The sequence below is a fragment of the Triticum dicoccoides genome, chromosome 4A (assembly GCF_002162155.2).
Source record: "Triticum dicoccoides isolate Atlit2015 ecotype Zavitan chromosome 4A, WEW_v2.0, whole genome shotgun sequence".
Lineage (NCBI taxonomy): Eukaryota > Viridiplantae > Streptophyta > Magnoliopsida > Poales > Poaceae > Triticum > Triticum dicoccoides.
The window spans coordinates 574,059,046-574,066,913 of record NC_041386.1 but is presented as its reverse complement, the minus strand read 5'-3'; the positions used below and the strand labels follow the sequence as shown (position 1 = coordinate 574,066,913).

Below are 7,868 nucleotides of genomic sequence, written 5' to 3'. Positions count from 1 at the left end.
AGGAGCTGGACGAGCGCTTCTTCCTATTTGGAGTCGAGCGTCGTCGAGATGTGAGTCGGGGCAGCATCGGGGTCGGTCGGGTGAATGTGGGCTGGCTTTGTTTCACCAGACGACTGAAAAGCTGATTCTGAAGCAGGCTTCTTGGCTCATAGCAATTCACTCAGATCAGCAGTCTTCTGGTACTCTTGCAGCTCGACCACTGCCATCTGAGCATCAGCAATCTTTGAGCCTTTTTGAAAACATTCTTCTGCTTTCTTTTGGTTGCCTGTAACAGTGATCACGCCTTTGGGGCCAGGCATCTTCAGTTTGAGATACACGTAACACGGTCGAGCCATGAAGCGTGCATAAGCTGGCCTGCCCAAAATGGCATGATAAGCACTTTGGAAGTCCACAACCTCGAATGTCAACTTTTCCTTGCGGTAATTCTTTGAATCACTGAAAACCACATCAAGAGCAATCTGGCCGAGTGATTCGGCTTTCTTCCCAGGAATGACTCCGTGGAAGCTCATGTTGCTGGTACTGAGCCTGGACATCGGAATGCCCATTCCTTTCAAAGTTTCTGCATACAGTATGTTCAGGCCGCTGCCACCATCCATCAGGACTTTGGTCAGTCGAGTGCCTTCGACAACTGGGTCGACCACCAAGGCTTGCCTCCCGGGGGTGGCAATGTGCGTAGGATGATCAGACTGGTCGAAGGTGATGGCAGTCTGAGACCACTTCAGATAACTGGGGGTTGCCGGAGCAACCATGTTCACTTCACGATTAATGACTTTCAGTCGACTTTTGCTTTCGACATCGGCAAAAATCATCAGGGTGGAATTGTCTTGGGGGTACCCATCGTCACTACCATCCTTGTCCTCAACCCTGTCCGGCTCCTTTTCCTTATCTTTGGACTGCTTTCCCTGAAACTGCTGGATCGGGAGCCGGCACTGTCGAGTGGTATGCTTTGGGTAAATAAAATTACCCTCTTCATCTTTCTTAGTGTGGATGTGACATGGCAGATCCAGCACAACGTTTCCATCTTGATCCTTGACTTTCTTGGGCTTCCAGGGGCCCTTGGGTTTTCCCTTGAAATTTCCTTGGGTTACGGCCAGGGCCTCCCCAGGGGCGGCTGGCTCGGCCTTCCGCTTCTGTTTCCGACTAGAGTTTCCTCCGGTTTCTTGGGCGACTGCCTTGTGCTTGCCACTCCGGAGTCGGTCTTCGTCTTCACCATTTGCGTACTTGGTGGCAATCTCCATCATCCGATTCAGAGACATCTCTCCAATTCGACCGAACTTCAGATTTAAATCCCTGTACTTGACGCCTTCTTTAAAGGCACAAACTGCTTGGTGGTCTGGCACATTCTCAACTGTGTGATGCAATGTGATCCACCTCTGAATGTAATCCCTCAGAGTTTCATTCGGTTTCTGCATGCAAGACCGCAATTCTGTAAGGCCTGCAGGTCGCTTGCATGTTCCTTCAAAGGTTGTGACAAACACTCGGGAGAGGTCCTCCCAAGTGTAGATGCTGCTGGGTGCCAACTGATTTAGCCACGCTCTGGCTGAGCCCTCTAACATGAGAGGCAAATGCTTCATGGCCACCTCATCATTGCCACCGCCAATCTGTACAGCCACTCGGTAATCTTCGAGCCAAGTGTCAGGCTTAGATTCACCGGTGAACTTGCTGACTCCAGTCGCCAGCCTGAAGTTGGGGGGAATCACTGCGGCTCTGATGGCTCAACTGAAACACTCTGGCCCCGAAGCATGTACTCTGTTGCCAGCAGGCGCATCTCTGTTGTGGCCTTCTCGATGAGCTCTGTTCCTGTTAACCAAACCTTGAACGAGGATGGATCTCACATCAAAGCCTGGGTCCCTGGGGTCGACTGGAATCCTCTGCCCAACACTATGAGGGCGTCTGTCATCTTGCCGTCGAGGCACATACGACCCACTCCTCGGGGGAGGGGTTGGCACTCGACGTCGATCATCACGATCGAATCGGTGATCATACTGCTCATTTCTTCTGTACTGATCTTGCCGGTCTCCACGTCCCTCACGCCTCGGGGGCGATCTCGGGCTGTGGGCCGACTGGACTATGTCCGTCGCCACGAATCGACTGTGGATCCTATTCTGCGACTGAGAAACATCGGAATTCTGGTTTCCCACTGCCCGGAGCAACGCTCTGATCTGCAACAAGCCCCTACCAGCCTCCGACTGGGAGGGCTGAATTGATTCTGCTATACGGGCCACGGCGGCCAAATTCTGAATTGGGGTTCAATATACCTGCGGCGGCGGGAAGATCTGACGCCGACTGGACTCGGGAGCTTGCTGACGTCGACTGGACTCGGGAGCTCGCTGACGCGCTTGCTCGTCGAGTATTCGCTGGAGATTCTCCAGTCGAGTGCGCTCGGCCAGGTTAGCCAAGCGCGCGTCCTCCAAGGCCCGGGCCTCAGGGGTTTCTCCGACAATAGGAGTGTGGAGTGCGTCCATGTTCCGGCGGCGAAGCTCCTCTCGTTGCAATGACGTGAGAGGTTCGGGGAGATACTCATCATGGGGATGCGACGGGTCGCCCCCACCCGCGCCTCCATCAGCGCGATGGAAACCCGGAGGACTGTGTGTTCCATCGACCGCCAGAACCTCAGCCACTGGGTCGCTGCTGTCGCACTCGGATGCGGTCTCCACGGAGCCAGTCCATAGGTCGAACAGGCCGCAGAGGGATTCGTCGGGCTCGATTGCCACGACTTGTGGGGTGGCCGACTGGCGACCCACGGCGTGCCTCACCCATCTCTGAAGCCTCGACCGACCGGAGCGCTTGCGCCGGTGGGAGACAAGGCGAGGAGACGACACGGGGGCCGACTGATACTGGGTCGATGGCTGCCGCAGGAGGACGCCACGAATGCATGCGCGGAAGTGCATCGCGCCGCGGACGGGGAGCGCGTCGATGTCGAGCGGTGCCTCCTGAAGCCAGGCAGAGTCGTCGGCGATGAACGTGAGCGCGCCGAGACGGATCTCGCGGCCCTCCACCAAAACTCCGCACGAAACCATGATCAAAGGGATCGTAAAAATCGCAACTTCTCCACTTAGGCACTAAGATTCCTGCCCCATGGTGGGCGCCAACTGTCGTGGTTCTAACTCTGACAGTGATGTAGGGGGGTGTGTATGGAGAGGCTAGATCTTAGCTATGGAGGAGTTGTAAGCACACGAGGATTACGAGTTCAGGCCCTTCTCGGAGGAAGTAACAGCCCTACGTCTCGGTGCCCGGAGGCGGTCGATTGAATTATGCGTGTGTGAATAACAGGGGTGCGAAACCTTCATACTGAGGGGGGTGGCTTATATAGAGTTCGCCGGTCCTCTCCTGCCCTCAGTAATGCAGGGTTTAAGGTACATTTAAGGTTGGGTGTTACTGGTAACGCCCCTAATAAAGTGCTATAATGACCATAAAGACTACCTAATAGCTGAGAGTTTGCCTGCGGAGTGACTTTAGGTCTCCTGGCAGTCGAGTGGTTGGCTTCATGGTCGAGTGATAGCTTCTTGGTCGAGTGTCTTGAACCCGTCGAGTGGGATACCTTCAAGTCGATTGAAAGGTGACTTCTTCTAGGGATGTAGGGCTCTTTTGGACAGGTCCGTGCCCCTACCCTAGGTACATAGCTTCATGAGCCGGCTTCTCGAAGCCGGCCCTCCCGCAGCTTTCTTTATGAGGGCTGGAGTCGGATCGCCTTCCGATAGTCGGCCTGGGAGATAGCCGGCAAGAGGAAGGTGGTCCAAGGTCTTGGATCCTTGAGGGCCGGATTGGCTCGTAATTTTTCCTGAAAGGCCATGGGGAGCCGGTTTGGCTACCCGTGGTCATATCCTCCGATAGCACTAATTGCAAATTCAATTTTTTTGTCTGATGATTCGATTGCTACTTTTTAAAGAAAGTGTACATAACAGTTAGATGTTTCTGCAAGAAAGGAAATTTGTTTGAATTAAAAACATTGATCAGTATGAATAAAAAACAATGATCAGTTCGATAGTGCTCTCTCCTGCCTATTTTGGTTGATGCCATGAATAGTGAAATATTGTATGGGAATGTTTAATTATTACTAGCATGTAAGTTAAAAAAATAAAACACAGTCAGTTTGTCTATGAAATTTGAGGAAGTCCGTCAAAGGAACCGAGGAAATTATGCTCAAACAAAAAACACAACACATTTATTTGGGTAAAAAATTATTTTAGTTCAGCTACACAAACCATGCAGGTTCGATGATGATGATACCATAAGTTAGGACAAGGAAACAAATATGAATTTAAAACCAAAAACTTTCACTTCTATAAGTTCAAGTGCTCATCCATACGCGGTAATTCAAGTTGGTAAAAGTTCAAGTCGCAAAACAAAAGAAGTCCAGAACATCATTGCAAGAAATGTGAGTTAAAAAACAAACAAAAGATTTTTCTTTTATAAAAAATGTCATCAGTTTAACGATACAAATGATGCAAGTTCGGGGACGATGATATCGTAAACCGTTGAAAGGCATGTCATGTTGCTGGTAGACGCCTTGGCTGAGTACCACTTCCCCTCCTACTTGCTCATGAGCGGCCACATTACACCCCAGGAGAGGACGGCGCCGAAGAGGAGGGAGAGGTTGACGAGGTGCAAGCAGATCATCCCGGCGCAAACATACGTCAGGCTGAAGTCGAATAAAAATCTGGCCACGGAATCATTGAGGATTTAAAACGGTGAACTCTCTCATGCATTTTCATTTTTCAACCACCGAAACTTAAAAATTGTTTAGCGAGAAAAAAAAGAAGTCATATAGGCGTTACGTTTACTTCCAGGCTTTTAGCCCGAAGGTGGGAAACTGGAGGAAGCCGCAGACACCGCCGTCGGTGTAGAACTACTAGAAGAAGCTCCAGAAGAAGTTGATCCCAAAGTACTTGAGGAATCCCACGGACCTGCTGCCTGTTGTGGTAAAGGTTGAAAGAAATTCTGAATCAGTCCGGACCATCCATTTCTAAAGCATTTTTACACAGTTAAAACACAACTTGATTCATCGTAGCTGGGAATAAGAAGATGTCCTTTTCACGCAAAGGAAAGGAAAAATAAAAAGGGTCGGACCTTACATTCTTATCTCCTTGAGGTTTGTGGAACCCGTTTATGAGGATGGCAGTGGCGGTCCCACTTGGATAGATTAGCTTGTAGTTGATCATCAGTACCTGAAAGTGTTTAGTTTCACCACCAAATCGTCAATTAAATTGAAGACCGATTGCGACTACAAAATCAATTGTAAATATCTTTCTCATCAAGAACAAAAAAAATGCAAACTAGCTAGGTTCAGTGAGTGACCGCAACCCTGGTGCTATGGTCTTGCGAGCAATGCCAAAGTTTCAGTTATTCTGATAGTACATCAGCGACCCAGGAAAATCGGGAAGCGCGGCTCACCATGGACACAGAGAGATCAGAGAAGGGCGCTGAAGCATGGAAATGGAATTAAGCCCATAGTTTTAATTTCTTTGTGTCCTTATAAATACAACAAATCAACAAATCATGGTGATACCTAATCGAATTCAACAAATGAACAAATCAATCAAGGGGCGGTCGACCATTGGCCATCTCTCCTTCTTTTACAGCAAAAGCCTCAGCTTCTTGGTGGGGAGAGGGCTCTGCACCTCCTCCTCCTCGTCCCACCTCTTCACCCCTGCGTTCTCCGGCATCGACAGCAGGTTCAGGTCGAAGTTCCTCAGCACGGCAGAGGACGCCGACACGGAGACAGGCATGGACATGGAAACGGAGGTGCCGTCCCAGTAGTGCCAGTTCTTGTGCCCTCCGAGCACCTGCCCGGTCGTGAAGCCCCGCTCACAGACGGTGCACTGATGCAGGCCACCACTACTCTTGCTCGAGGACGTCGTCGCGCTCGCCTCTGACCCACCGCTCGTGGACGCCTGCGCGGCAATGCAGCGCTCTCTGGTGGGCGGTGGCTGGACTTGTGCACGTCGATCGCCTGGTACGACGCAAACTCCTTCCCGCAGACCGCGCAGCCGAACCGCAGCTCGTAAGCCCGGGTAGGGGACGGGTTCCACACGCTCGCCTGCTACTCCTTGCTGGTGGTGGCAAGCGCGGTGAGGCAGATGGCGAGGTAGTCATCCTTGTTGAGCACCGGCGTGGCGGTGGGAACCAGGGAAAGGGAGAGGGAGAGGTCGGTCTAGTCCGCCACCATCCCGCGGACCGTCACCTGCTCGCGCCACGGCGGCACGCGCTCCGCCGCCCGTGAGGCCGCCATGCCAGACATGGAGTGGGCGCCCGCGAAGGCCCTCAGGGCGAGCAGCTAGAGCTCCTCGACGGCGGCGGCAACTGTGGCGACTGCGCTGCGGGGATGAAAACGCCATGAGTCCGGTAATATAGGTCCAAACCGAGAGCATTAGTTCATAAAGAAGACGATCAGTTCGACAAAAATGAGAGCATCAATTCAACCCCTTGAATTCGTCAGTTCAAGAAGGGTAACAGAATAATATTCTATTACACATAACAGAATAGCCCAGATGTGTGTGTGTGTGTGTATATATATATATATATATATATATATATACCTAATAATAAAGCAAATTGGGTTTCTTTCGTCCATCATGGTATTTTTCAGAAAAGTCCCTCTATTTCAGAGAATTCAACGCGCAATCCTATTTTAAGTTAAAACGAATCGTTATTTTGGTATTTTACACAAAAGTCCCTGTCTTTTCTTGAAATCAACCCGCCGTCCGGATTTAAGTCACACCTGAACCGTTATTTTACATTTTTCAAACCCCCCTGATGTTTTAGGTAATTCATCCATGGATCATATTTAAGTCAAATAAATGCTTTTTAAAGTCATCCATATCTTTTAAATCGTAACTCCGATTTGAACATGTTATATATGAAGTTTGATTAGAAAAATATGTAGAATATGAATATGACATTATTTTTACATGTTAAGTATTTCTAATTATTATTTTGGAATATATTTGAGTCAAACCAAATTATTTTCCAAATTAGCTGTATCTTTTAAACCGTAACTTCGATTTTAACATATTATATATGAAATTTTATTAGAAAAATGTGTGGAATCTAAATATGATGTTAATTTTACCTGTTAAATATTTTTAAAATATCGTTATGGAAGCAAACTTATAATTTATAGTGCATGATTCGTTTTTTGCCATATCAGCGGCGATCCGGATTGCAAATAAACACCCTACTATAACCATATACGGAAAAGAAAACATCGATAACTACACATGCATACCTCTAAAAACTGTCGCAGGGGAAAACAATAGATTTCTCATCGCGAGAGTGAGAGAAAGCGAGAAAGAGAGAGAGAGAGAGAGAGAGAGAGAGAGAGAGAGAGAGAGAGAGAGGAGGGAGAGAGGGGCAGAGAGAGACGCCTTAGGATTAACCATATTCAACACACGTTTTTGGTTGTTTTGTGTGAACACAGAGGCCATCGTCGGCGAGGGTGAGAAGGAGGATAAGCGGAAACACAAATATGATGCCTCACAAAAATTAAAGGAGAGGGACCTATTGTGGTCTTGAGTGATGGTTGTTGAGTTAAGAGCGTGTGTTATGTTTTCTCTCCCATTGCAACGCACGTGCTCTTTTGCTATATATATAGGACAACACTATTCTGATCCTAGGATCAGAATAGTTATTTGGATCACGGCGCGCCCTATATAGACACGATTAGTTGTTCCCGAACTTCCTAATAACCCACACCCCTTCCTAAAAAAATCACCCACGCCCCCACCGGTCCACCACTTCCCCCGATCCCACGATCCACGCCAATGCCCCCCAATTCCTCCCACGATCCCCCACCAGCGCCCCGGCAACCTCTCGATCCATCGCCTGCTGCCGCCTCCCTGGCTCCGGTGCGGCTCCCGCCGCTAGCC

At 49.5% G+C, this 7,868-nt stretch overlaps 1 pseudogene; it reads right to left on the bottom strand.

Moving 5' to 3' along the window:
- Window positions 1-5,576: 5,576 nt before the first annotated feature.
- Window positions 5,577-6,232, bottom strand: LOC119283677 (annotated as a pseudogene).
- Window positions 6,233-7,868: the final 1,636 nt, after the last annotated feature.